We start from the raw sequence: 13,309 nt of genomic DNA, 5'->3' as shown, positions 1-13,309 counted from the left end.
AGAGAAGCCTGTGAGAAAGTAATGTGTACAAAATGTCTGCAAGAGGGACATAAGTATAATGAATGTCAGAAAGGGAAAGTATGTAATATGTGTGGAGAGGAGGGGCACATATTCAAATCGTGCCCAAAGAAAAGCAAACGTGAGGTACAAGAGGAAAATAAGAAGATAGTCAAAAGAAAGGAAGCGGAAGTTAGTTTGGAAGAAGGCAAGCTTCACAAATTGGAAGGAAGTGGGCAAAGTGATGAGAAAAAAAGGAAAAAAGCAGAGAGAAAGAAAAAAAGTGTCATTTCAGAAGAGGAAAGAGCAGAAAGAGACAGGTTATTGGAAGAAGTAGAGCAGTTACGTAGTAAAATTAATTTTGAAAAAATGCGGAGGAGGGTGCGGCTCTGTGTAAGAGAAAATTTACCAGGGTTTCTTGAAAGGTATGGTGTGCCAACGTGGTTAACGTGCATTGTAAACTGTGAGTGGGATGGTAATGATTTGCAGGAACATCTAGTGGATATGTTAGGAACTATTGCTGTTAAAAAAGGAATGTTTTTTTGATTTCTTAGGAAAAAAAAGGAAAGAGGAAAACAAAAATTAATTGTACGTTTTCAGTTTTCATTGTGATGATCTAAGTCTTTTTTATTTTGAATTTTATGATTTTTAAGACGTGATCTGAATGAATTAAAAAAAAAAATCTGTTCTTATCAGTTTAATATCTGATACGTCCCCTATCTGGGGACCATATATTAAATGGATTTTTAGAACAGGGAGATGGAAATAGAGCTTGCTCTGTCCACTCCACGCATTGACCTGGTATTGCAGTATTTCCAGGACCGGTGCACCCTTTCCTTATGTGTTTACTAAAATCAGATTCCAAAAGTGCTTTTTGTGTTTGCCATTGTTTTTGTCTTTCGGATGGGATCTCCCCTTTTAATCCCATTATTTCAACACCTGTTGGACAATGCATTTGTACAGTCATGTGTGATAATGAGCTAATTTATTAAATGCAATTAATTAATACATTGCCACCTCTTGTTTTGTGTCGTCTGTGTTTCTGTGTTTCCGGCATTTCACATTGGAACAGCTCATTCACCTTCCTTGTCTTCTCTCCGCCCTCCCTCCTAGGTAGGTTAAAGAGCTGCACCTGAGCCAGCCACTGATTGATGCAGCACCATAGTCAAATAGTGGAGTGGAGTAGGGGAACAGCAAACAGCCATTAAAGCAGCCAGCCCGCCCGCCCGCCCGTCACAATGGACCTACCTGTGTACACTAGATGGATGTGATGGAATGTACTGTGGTCCCTACATTTCAAGAAGAAGTAAGAATTGCAGTTGCAACAAACCCTTGCTTGCCTACAAAGAGAGCAGCAATTTGGATTTGTTACTATGTTACCTGGAAGTGCAACAGCCCGATGGGGATGAGGGAAAGTGCGGAGACCAATGTTGGGAGTTGTAGTACTCACGGTGGCTGTAGTCCTCTCACACTCCTGCGGAGCTGGCACAGTGAAGGAGGGGGATCTGCATATGTATGGGTGGTAGTTGTTCATTCCCCCTGGGGCACACCCTGTGGTGCTGTCTCCTGGTGGATGGGATATGGGGTGCCCTTGTTGTTAGTGGGTGCAGTGCAGAGTAACACGCAGGAGACGGTGATGTAACTTGGTATAATAATAACTCACAGTTTCTTTACTGGAAGATTGCAGGCTGCAGCTTGGCTCCACATAGAAGTTATTATCCAGCTAGGGCAGGCGGGATGAGTCAGGCTGGGACAGTTTCCTATCTGCAAGCAGCAAAATGAACTTTCTTCTCTCTTGCTTTCCTTCTCTTTAAGCAGGTTTGTTTCCCTGTATTAATTTCTAGTTCAGGCCAGAAGCTTTCTGAACTAAATATGCTGTGAGGCCCAGTATTATCTCAGCTCTCCTCACAGGCTGTCTTCCCTCGTTCCTCTCCTGGAACCGACTCCTCTACAACTTTCTGCTGCAAAGCCTCATGGGAACTGCCTCCGACCCTCCTCTCCAGCCACACCCTTTACAGGCTGGAAAAACAAGTTGAATCACAATTCTGCATCACTAGGTGGCAGCATAACACAACAAATCACATTATGTTCAATGCATTACAATGTAAACAATACTCCTCTATGGTATTGTCAGGACACTACATACACCCCTGCTTTAACAAAAGCCGTCCTCGGCGTCTGCAACGATGGAGGAACTGCAACCCTAGGAATGGAAAAGTCAGGCACATATCAAGCATATATTAAAACAGTGTAATATATTACTTTCACGAAGAGTCTCATCAGTCCTTTAAGGCACTAGAATAAGGAATATGGGTGACGACTCTTGTTCAATGTAAAGTTCCTGTATCAACTGTTGGGGAACAGGGATGTGGATTCCTCATATAAACTTGTGGGGTGCAAGAGTTCTTAACTCAACCGGGACAGTGTCCAAAAGTTCGGCACGGAATAACTTGGGTAAATATAGCAAAGTCATTCAATGTTCAAGTAAAAAGTATGAGGTAGAGAAAATGTTAAATTCTATGATGAAACAGTTAGTCGAGATACCTGGCGGGTAATTTACCCCTGGTGCTCCTCTCTGGTCTTCTAATAGGTTCTTCCTCGAAGAAAGCTGGTTCTGGGTTCATCTGTTGCTCTGGGCTGGCTGAAGACCCTGGCTGTGATGTTATCGGAGTCTCAACTTGATCCGGAACACTTTTGTCAGGGACAATGAAGGAAATTAAAGGCCCAAAGAACCAATCCAAAGGAGAAAAATCAGGCATCTGTGTCTCTGGTGACGGTAAAAGTTTCTCAACAACAGGAGGTTTCTCAACGATTTCAGCCTCTGCAGGAACAAACTCTTTTTGACACAATTTAAGTCTGTTACGATGGACTACTTGAGGTGCTCGGCCTTCTTTCACTATTTCGTACACGGCTGTGTCAGGATATGGGATGGCTTTGATGGTGTACGGTTCTGTTTCCCACTTGGTGTCCAGTTTGCTCGCTCTGTGATTATTCTTGAGCCAAACATGATCACCAATCTGATAAGGCTCGGCTCTAGCATGCAAGTCAAAGTCCATTTGTTGCTTCTTGCGGGCTTCCTCCATTCGACTTTCAACAATTTTGTTGGCATCAGCCAGACGTCTCTGGTGGTCACTCACCCAATCGGTTCGTGGCAACGGGTTGATGGCATCAGGCACTGACACATCCAGGTCTAAGTCAGCTGGTAATTTGCCCTGACGACCAAACATGAGGTAGTAGGGAGTGTACCCAGTGGAACAGTGTACAGTGTTGTTGTACATGTAAACTAACTCTGGTAGCAGGGTTGGCCAATTAGTCCTCCTGTGAGATGGCACAGTCCTCAGCATCTCTATAAGCGTCTTGTTCATCTTTTCACAGAGGCCATTGCCTTGTGGGTGGTAAGCTGTTGTACGGAGCTTCTGACAACTGTAGAGAGAACACAGTTCTTGGAATAGCTGAGATTCAAATGCTGACCCTCTGTCAGTCAGGATCTTCTCAGGACATCCATAGGGTAGCATGAAGTTTTTCCAAAAAACAGCGGCAGTGGTTTTGGCTGTCAAGTCTCGGACAGGTACTGCAACCACAAACTTGGTGTAGTGATCGATGATGGTCATTGCATATGTGTATCCAGATCTGCTAGGCTCAAATTTGACATGATCTATGGCCACGATCTCCAAAGGTCGGTGACTTACGATGGGATGTAATGGAGCCTTCTGATCATGTTTTTCACCTCTGCTTAGAGCACAAGCTTGACACTCTCTACACCAATTCTCAATATCTTCACGCATTCCTACCCAATAGAAGCGTCTGCGGACTGTGGCTTCTGTTTTTTGTACACCGAAGTGTCCCGATCTGTCATGGTAGGCTTCTAGTACTGTTCTTGCATCTCGACGGGGTACTACTACTTGATGTAGACGGTCACCAGTGATGGGATCCAGAGTGCTGCGTAGCATCAGACCTTTTTTTATGAAGAGTCGTCTCCTCTGTCTCCAGAGACGGATTAATTCAGGGTCTACATTGCCACGACGAAGTCTCTCAGGTACTCTTCTACTGACGAGAAAATCTTGCAGCTCTCCCATCACCCGGCTCTCTGCTTGAAGTTTAATCCATTGCTCCTTCTCTTGGAGTGATTCTGAACTCTGTTGCTGGGAGCAAAGTCCTTTCTCCATGATGGTGATTGTGTTCTGCTGGGTGAAGCGGGTGTAGAAGGATGGCATTTCTACTTCTTCCCAGTCTTCTTCATTCTGAGCAGGTACTTCATCGGTTGGCAGGCGGGATAATGCATCCGCATTCTCATTGGACTTGCCGGTTCGGTACTTGACCACAAAGTCGTAGTTTGCAAGACGAGATGCCCACCTTTGCTCTAGGGCTCCCAGCCTGGCTGTGTTCAGATGTGCAAGGGGGTTGTTGTCTGTGTAGACTACGAATGGTGTTGCCGCGAGGTAGTCTTTGTACTTCTCGGTTACAGCCCACACTAACGCGAGGAACTCCAATTTGAACGAGCTGTAATTTTGGTCATTTCGTTCAGTCCCTTTAAGCCCTCGGCTGCCAAAGGCTATTACCCGTTCTCTTCCCTCTTGCATTTGGGTCAGGATGGCTCCAAGACCTTTCTTGCTGGCATCCATGTAGAGGCAGAAAGGTTGACTGTAGTCTGGATAACCAAGGATGGGTGGCTCAATCAGCTTCTGTTTCAGCAGCTGGAAGGCAATCTCTTGATCCTCAGTCCATTCAATAGGAATTGGTCTTTTCAGATGTTCCTTTGAGTGTCCTCTAAGAAGCTCTTGTAGAGGCTCTGCAATCTGGGCGAAATAGGGTATAAAGCGCCTGTAATAACCTGCGAATCCCAGGAAACTTCTCACCTCTTTTACTGTGGTGGGAGTAGGCCAATCCTTCACAACAGCAATCTTTTCTGGGTCAGGCATCACACCCTCAGAGCTAACAACGTGTCCCAAGTAGTTGACTTGTGGCTTCAGCAGATGGCACTTGGAGGGTTTCACCTTGAGACCATGCTTAATGAGAACCTGGAAGACCTCAGCCAGATGTTGTAGGTGGTCTTCATAGGACTTAGAGTAGATGATCACGTCATCCAAATACAGCAGAACAGTCTCAAAGTTCTTGTGGCCCAGACAGCGCTCCATCAACCTCTGAAAAGTTCCAGGTGCATTACAGAGTCCAAAGGGCATGCAATTGAATTCAAATAGGCCCATGGGAGTGGTAAATGCTGTCTTCTCAATGTCTTCTGGGGCCATAGGTACCTGCCAGTACCCACTTGTCAAATCCAGGGTGGAGAAATAAGCAGCTTTTCCCAAAGCAGTCAAGGACTCTTCTATGCGTGGTAGAGGATAGGCATCTTTGTGGGTTATATTGTTAATTTTCCGGTAGTCTACGCAGAATCGCATCTTGCCATCTTTCTTTTTGACTAAGACAATAGGTGCAGCCCAAGGGCTGTGACTGTCCCGAATCACCTTGGCATCCTTCATTTCTTTTATCATCTTCTTGACAGGTTGGTACATAGTGGGTGGTATGGGCCGGTATCTCTCTTTAATTGGAGGATGAGAGCCAGTTGGGATATTGTGCTTCATTATGCTGGTCTTCCCGAAGTCCAGGGGATGTTTACTGAAGGCCTGATGGTATTCTCTTGAGACTTCCAATACTCCTTCAATTTGTTCAGCAGGCGTGGCAATATCCCCAACACAAATTTCTGACCACCATGGTGTAGATGAATTCTCTTCTTGTGTACTCTGTATTTGAGTGGACTGTTGGGCAGCAACTGTTGAAACTTCCACAATGTCTTGGAATGTGACCTGTAATAACTGGGCAACAGAGTAGTATTTCTTTAATTCCACAGGGATGTCACTCAGATTCAAGAGGCGGATGGGTACCTTTCCGTGGGAAACGGTCACTAGACTTCTTGCAGCAAGCACCATAGGATGTTCTTCAAGATGGAGGGGTTCTACTAAGGCTTGGTAGTCTTGGCCTCGTATCCCTTGGCGAGCATGGCACCACAGCAGGGTTTCGGTACCGGGTTTCAGGATCACTGGACGGACATCTCTAATGCGGGCACGGCAGATCTCTCCTCTGACGTTGGCAAACTTCTGCTGAGCGCACAGCACACGAATAGTCTGTTGGATTACTTTCTGCGCAGAGTGTGAAGCTGTTGGCAGGGATCGGTGTAGGGCATCTAGCATTTCCCCATAACAATTCCTTAGGATGTTCATTCCGAGCACCACTGGAGGCATATCTTCATCATCGACCTTTACTACGATCACACCTTGCTGTGTTAGGTTAGTCTCTCCCACTTGAACGGTGGGTTCCCAGTAACCTTGCAGGGGTACTGTCTGACCATTGCTTGCAATAACATTCAGCCAAACTTCTGGTGGCTGCATCAATAGGTCGCTGCTCCAGTATTTCTCAAACATGGCTTTCTGTATGGTGGTGACTTGCGAACCAGTGTCCAGCAGAGCTGTAAGGGGTACCCCATTAATGTGGATGGTGACTAATGGATGGGGCCCGACATACCTGGTCAGCCAATTTGGATCTTCTGGACCTAGTGTTCTTCCACCCGAGGGATGTTCTTTTGACCGCCAGCACTCTCTCTCCACATGACCACTTTTGTGGCAGTGTCTGCAGATGGGACTTCCATGCGTATCAAACCTGTCTGTGGGCAATCTTCCAGATCTCCTGTAGTATCCCTTGCTCGTACTGTCAGTAGGACGACTCCTATGCTGTGGGGACTCACACTCTGGCTGAGGACGCATCTCTAACTGTTCAAGCTTATGACACACCTTCTCCAAGCTCTTAGTCAGGATTGCGACTTGGTCCTTTAAATCAGCCACTGCATCTGGAATCTGTACTTGTGCACCCTGGGCAGCAAGGAGAGTATTTCCTGGAGACACAGGACACATGAGCTTAGCATCTTCATAACTGTCAGCAGGACACACAGCAAATTTGGTTGATTCTTGGTTGAGTTCTACCCCCAGGATTCTGATGGACAATTCTTTAAAATCCAGGAACGTACTTTCAGGATGTTGAGCAGACAGCATTTTTAGTTGACATTTCAGAGACTTTGTTTCAGCTCCTTCAATAAACTGCTCCCGCAGTGTGTTATCTGCATTCTGTGCTTCACGTGGGTCCACTTCTATAACGGCCCTCAGTGCCTCCTGTAGGGATAAAGCATAGTCTCTAAGGGACTCACCGGGCTGTTGTTTCTTGCTAAAGAAGCGCATTTTCAATTCTGATACCGTCCTGGTTTCAAAGGTGACCAGTAGTCTTTCAAGAATCTGTTCTACTGTCTTTCGTTCTGCATGAGGCCATGACTTTACCTCTCTCAATGCAGCGCCCCCTAGCTGGCCAATGAGAATTTCCACCTTTTGTTCTGTTGACACTGGATATAACCGGAACATAGCAAGCATTTTCCCTTTAAATTCTCTCAGGGTATGTGATTCACCTTTGTAGCGGGGGAGCCAGGGTGCTCCAAAATAATACGGCATGGTCAGCGGCATCATATGCCTGGTGGTGGGTGATCCACCTCGGCTGGGGGAGCCGTTATCGCTGTCGTCAGACATTTCTAATATAAATTCCTATCGTTGCCCCTAGCAACGAGATGCTCAGTAGCAGAATGTGTAGTAAGTCTCTTATTTGTGCTCACTGATGCGACAAGTTCATCTTTACTTGGGCTGAATTGTAAAAACTTTCAGCGGTACTCACTGTTTTGGAGCTGCAACCTCTTTCTCTGTCTTTTTGGAATATAAGCGGCCGCTGTGACTCAGATTCTGTACTTTTCAAGATGGCGGCGCCCATCTACTTCCAGTGGTTCCGGCTTGTTTCTCCTTCCCCACTGCAACAGTAGGTAGGAACTTTGGTTCCACTGTAGTGGTCTGTAACATGAGGTTCCTTGCTGTTGCTGGGCAGATTCTCTGCTTTCCCGCCTTCAAGTGAGCGGGGGTGGAGCTAAGAGCAGTTGTGATGCAGCAAACAATTCAATGTAAACAGTCTCTAATGCCACTTTTGTTCTGCTAAAACAATGATCAATTCAATGTAAAAGTCTCTAATCACATTCACTGTCAGTACAGCAATTTCCATCACAAGTTCCATAAGTAACACACAGTCTTTCCAAGATGGCTGCTTAACCCCACATGTGCTGGTGATAATTTCTTGCAACAATAAAGTCTTAGCAGGCAAAGAGGTGTATTAATCCTGTTCGTGACGCCAATTTATGTGCAACAGCCCGATGGGGATGAGGGAAAGTGCGGAGACCAATGTTGGGAGTTGTAGTACTCACGGTGGCTGTAGTCCTCTCACACTCCTGCGGAGCTGGCACAGTGAAGGAGGGGGATCTGCATATGTATGGGTGGTAGTTGTTCATTCCCCCTGGGGCACACCCTGTGGTGCTGTGTCCTGGTGGATGGGATATGGGGTGCCCTTGTTGTTAGTGGGTGCAGTGCAGAGTAACACGCAGGAGACGGTGATGTAACTTGGTATAATAATAACTCACAGTTTCTTTACTGGAAGATTGCAGGCTGCAGCTTGGCTCCACATAGAAGTTATTATCCAGCTAGGGCAGGCGGGATGAGTCAGGCTGGGACAGTTTCCTATCTGCAAGCAGCAAAATGAACTTTCTTCTCTCTTGCTTTCCTTCTCTTTAAGCAGGTTTGTTTCCCTGTATTAATTTCTAGTTCAGGCCAGAAGCTTTCTGAACTAAATATGCTGTGAGGCCCAGTATTATCTCAGCTCTCCTCACAGGCTGTCTTCCCTCGTTCCTCTCCTGGAACCGACTCCTCTACAACTTTCTGCTGCAAAGCCTCATGGGAACTGCCTCCGACCCTCCTCTCCAGCCACACCCTTTACAGGCTGGAAAAACAAGTTGAATCACAATTCTGCATCACTAGGTGGCAGCATAACACAACAAATCACATTATGTTCAATGCATTACAATGTAAACAATACTCCTCTATGGTATTGTCAGGACACTACAGAAGAATAACAAACTGTGCAAGGATGGAGGTTGTAGGAGCAAGGAGAACAAGTTGTCTGTAAAGTTGGTGGATGCCTATTTTCCATTTTGCAGTCCCTTGTCTCCCTCTTGTGGCCTCCTGGAGGCAACTAGCTGTGCAAAAAAAAGACAGCCTGGGGGCCGGCTGTTGCAGTGTTGCCCTCTCAGGCAACACTGAGTGACTGACTGAGCCGCACCGTCTTATATAAAGTTCAGACAGAACTTTGCACGTGTCATAGTGGAGACCTCAGGAGCCAGAGCCAGCTTTCTGACATCATAATGGGGCCTCAGAGATAAAAGCCTGGGCCCAGGCAGTGTTGGTCAGTGCTGCTCAGCAGGCAGCACTGGACTGGATTAAAGCTGATACAAGGTGTGAAAGGAGAAGGGGTGGCAGTGGGCATGCACTTACTGCTGCTGCTGCTGCTGCTGCCAGTGTTTGCACGGCAGGAGGGCATTTGGGCGTTGCCAGGAAGGCGTTTTTATGTCGATTCCTCCTCTTTCAGCACTGCATTGTGGTGCAAGCAAAAGAAGCAAATCCTGTCTTGCTTCCTCTCCGGCCTTTATTCACCTCCCGCTTAGTAGCTGTGAGTGTGTGTGAGCCTGCAGGGCCCCATGGAATTGCCTAGGAGTAGGCTGAATCGCTGCAAGGGGTGAACAGCAGTATTGGGCAGGCTCGGTCAACGCGCGGCCCGTTCGGGTTATCGCTTCTCGGCCTTTTGGCTAAGATCAAGTGTAGTATCTGTTCTTATCAGTTTAATATCTGATACGTCCCCTATCTGGGGACCATATATTAAATGGATTTTTAGAACAGGGAGATGGAAATAGAGCTTGCTCTGTCCACTCCACGCATTGACCTGGTATTGCAGTATTTCCAGGACCGGTGCACCCTTTCCTTATGTGTTTACTAAAATCAGATTCCAAAAGTGCTTTTTGTGTTTGCCATTGTTTTTGTCTTTCGGATGGGATCTCCCCTTTTAATCCCATTATTTCAACACCTGTTGGACAATGCATTTGTACAGTCATGTGTGATAATGAGCTAATTTATTAAATGCAATTAATTAATACATTGCCACCTCTTGTTTTGTGTCGTCTGTGTTTCTGTGTTTCCGGCATTTCACATTGGAACAGCTCATTCACCTTCCTTGTCTTCTCTCCGCCCTCCCTCCTAGGTAGGTTAAAGAGCTGCACCTGAGCCAGCCACTGATTGATGCAGCACCATAGTCAAATAGTGGAGTGGAGTAGGGGAACAGCAAACAGCCATTAAAGCAGCCAGCCCGCCCGCCCGCCCGTCACAATGGACCTACCTGTGTACACTAGATGGATGTGATGGAATGTACTGTGGTCCCTACATTTCAAGAAGAAGTAAGAATTGCAGTTGCAACAAACCCTTGCTTGCCTACAAAGAGAGCAGCAATTTGGATTTGTTACTATGTTACCTGGAAGAATAACAAACTGTGCAAGGATGGAGGTTGTAGGAGCAAGGAGAACAAGTTGTCTGTAAAGTTGGTGGATGCCTATTTTCCATTTTGCAGTCCCTTGTCTCCCTCTTGTGGCCTCCTGGAGGCAACTAGCTGTGCAAAAAAAAGACAGCCTGGGGGCCGGCTGTTGCAGTGTTGCCCTCTCAGGCAACACTGAGTGACTGACTGAGCCGCACCATCTTATATAAAGTTCAGACGGAACTTTGCACGTGTCATAGTTGAGACCTCAGGAGCCAGAGCCAGCTTTCTGACATCATAATGGGGCCTCAGAGATAAAAGCCTGGGCCCAGGCAGTGTTGGTCAGTGCTGCTCAGCAGGCAGCACTGGACTGGATTAAAGCTGATACAAGGTGTGAAAGGAGAAGGGGTGGCAGTGGGCATGCACTTACTGCTGCTGCTGCTGCTGCTGCTGCTGCCAGTGTTTGCACGGCAGGAGGGCATTTGGGCGTTGCCAGGAAGGCGTTTTTATGTCGATTCCTCCTCTTTCAGCACTGCATTGTGGTGCAAGCAAAAGAAGCAAATCCTGTCTTGCTTCCTCTCCGGCCTTTATTCACCTCCCGCTTAGTAGCTGTGAGTGTGTGTGAGCCTGCAGGGCCCCATGGAATTGCCTAGGAGTAGGCTGAATCGCTGCAAGGGGTGAACAGCAGTATTGGGCAGGCTCGGTCAACGCGCGGCCCGTTCGGGTTATCGCTTCTCGGCCTTTTGGCTAAGATCAAGTGTAGTATCTGTTCTTATCAGTTTAATATCTGATACGTCCCCTATCTGGGGACCATATATTAAATGGATTTTTAGAACAGGGAGATGGAAATAGAGCTTGCTCTGTCCACTCCACGCATTGACCTGGTATTGCAGTATTTCCAGGACCGGTGCACCCTTTCCTTATGTGTTTACTAAAATCAGATTCCAAAAGTGCTTTTTATGTTTGCCATTGTTTTTGTCTTTCGGATGGGATCTCCCCTTTTAATCCCATTATTTCAACACCTGTTGGACAATGCATTTGTACAGTCATGTGTGATAATGAGCTAATTTATTAAATGCAATTAATTAATACATTGCCACCTCTTGTTTTGTGTCGTCTGTGTTTCTGTGTTTCCGGCATTTCACATTGGAACAGCTCATTCACCTTCCTTGTCTTCTCTCCGCCCTCCCTCCTAGGTAGGTTAAAGAGCTGCACCTGAGCCAGCCACTGATTGATGCAGCACCATAGTCAAATAGTGGAGTGGAGTAGGGGAACAGCAAACAGCCATTAAAGCAGCCAGCCCGCCCGCCCGCCCGTCACAATGGACCTACCTGTGTACACTAGATGGATGTGATGGAATGTACTGTGGTCCCTACATTTCAAGAAGAAGTAAGAATTGCAGTTGCAACAAACCCTTGCTTGCCTACAAAGAGAGCAGCAATTTGGATTTGTTACTATGTTACCTGGAAGAACAACAAACTGTGCAAGGATGGAGGTTGTAGGAGCAAGGAGAACAAGTTGTCTGTAAAGTTGGTGGATGCCTATTTTCCATTTTGCAGTCCCTTGTCTCCCTCTTGTGGCCTCCTGGAGGCAACTAGCTGTGCAAAAAAAAGACAGCCTGGGGGCCGGCTGTTGCAGTGTTGCCCTCTCAGGCAACACTGAGTGACTGACTGAGCCGCACCGTCTTATATAAAGTTCAGACGGAACTTTGCACGTGTCATAGTGGAGACCTCAGGAGCCAGAGCCAGCTTTCTGACATCATAATGGGGCCTCAGAGATAAAAGCCTGGGCCCAGGCAGTGTTGGTCAGTGCTGCTCAGCAGGCAGCACTGGACTGGATTAAAGCTGATACAAGGTGTGAAAGGAGAAGGGGTGGCAGTGGGCATGCACTTACTGCTGCTGCTGCTGCTGCTGCTGCCAGTGTTTGCACGGCAGGAGGGCATTTGGGCGTTGCCAGGAAGGCGTTTTTATGTCGATTCCTCCTCTTTCAGCACTGCATTGTGGTGCAAGCAAAAGAAGCAAATCCTGTCTTGCTTCCTCTCCGGCCTTTATTCACCTCCCGCTTAGTAGCTGTGAGTGTGTGTGAGCCTGCAGGGCCCCATGGAATTGCCTAGGAGTAGGCTGAATCGCTGCAAGGGGTGAACAGCAGTATTGGGCAGGCTCGGTCAACGCGCGGCCCGTTCGGGTTATCGCTTCTCGGCCTTTTGGCTAAGATCAAGTGTAGTATCTGTTCTTATCAGTTTAATATCTGATACATCCCCTATCTGGGGACCATATATTAAATGGATTTTTAGAACAGGGAGATGGAAATAGAGCTTGCTCTGTCCACTCCACGCATTGACCTGGTATTGCAGTATTTCCAGGACCGGTGCACCCTTTCCTTATGTGTTTACTAAAATCAGATTCCAAAAGTGCTTTTTGTGTTTGCCATTGTTTTTGTCTTTCGGATGGGATCTCCCCTTTTAATCCCATTATTTCAACACCTGTTGGACAATGCATTTGTACAGTCATGTGTGATAATGAGCTAATTTATTAAATGCAATTAATTAATACATTGCCACCTCTTGTTTTGTGTCGTCTGTGTTTTCTGTGTTTCCGGCATTTCACATTGGAACAGCTCATTCACCTTCCTTGTCTTCTCTCCGCCCTCCCTCCTAGGTAGGTTAAAGAGCTGCACCTGAGCCAGCCACTGATTGATGCAGCACCATAGTCAAATAGTGGAATGGAGTAGGGGAACAGCAAACAGCCATTAAAGCAGCCAGCCCGCCCGCCCGTCACAATGGACCTACCTGTGTACACTAGATGGATGTGATGGAATGTACTGTGGTCCCTACATTTCAAGAAGAAGTAAGAATTGCAGTTGCAACAAACCCTTGCTTGCCTACAAA

General features: G+C 46.8%; 4 non-coding genes across 4 annotated transcripts; all 4 read left to right on the top strand.

The window, feature by feature from the left end:
* Positions 1-638: 638 nt before the first annotated feature.
* LOC142677574 (U2 spliceosomal RNA) lies at positions 639-832 on the top strand. Its single transcript, XR_012852577.1, has one exon. It is a non-coding gene; the product is annotated as a U2 spliceosomal RNA (small nuclear RNA).
* Positions 833-9,686: 8,854 nt separating this feature from the next.
* Positions 9,687-9,877, top strand: LOC142677185 (U2 spliceosomal RNA). The gene has a single exon (XR_012852229.1). It is a non-coding gene; the product is annotated as a U2 spliceosomal RNA (small nuclear RNA).
* Positions 9,878-11,149: 1,272 nt separating this feature from the next.
* LOC142677184 (U2 spliceosomal RNA) lies at positions 11,150-11,340 on the top strand. Its single transcript, XR_012852228.1, has one exon. It is a non-coding gene; the product is annotated as a U2 spliceosomal RNA (small nuclear RNA).
* A 1,269-nt stretch (positions 11,341-12,609) lies between these two features.
* Positions 12,610-12,800, top strand: LOC142677433 (U2 spliceosomal RNA). The gene has a single exon (XR_012852453.1). It is a non-coding gene; the product is annotated as a U2 spliceosomal RNA (small nuclear RNA).
* Positions 12,801-13,309: the final 509 nt, after the last annotated feature.

Source organism: Rhinoderma darwinii (assembly GCF_050947455.1).
Source record: "Rhinoderma darwinii isolate aRhiDar2 chromosome 2 unlocalized genomic scaffold, aRhiDar2.hap1 SUPER_2_unloc_31, whole genome shotgun sequence".
Taxonomy (NCBI): Eukaryota; Metazoa; Chordata; class Amphibia; order Anura; family Rhinodermatidae; genus Rhinoderma; species Rhinoderma darwinii.
The sequence above is the reverse complement of the archived record's forward strand: the minus strand, read 5'-3'. Positions and strand labels throughout refer to the sequence as shown.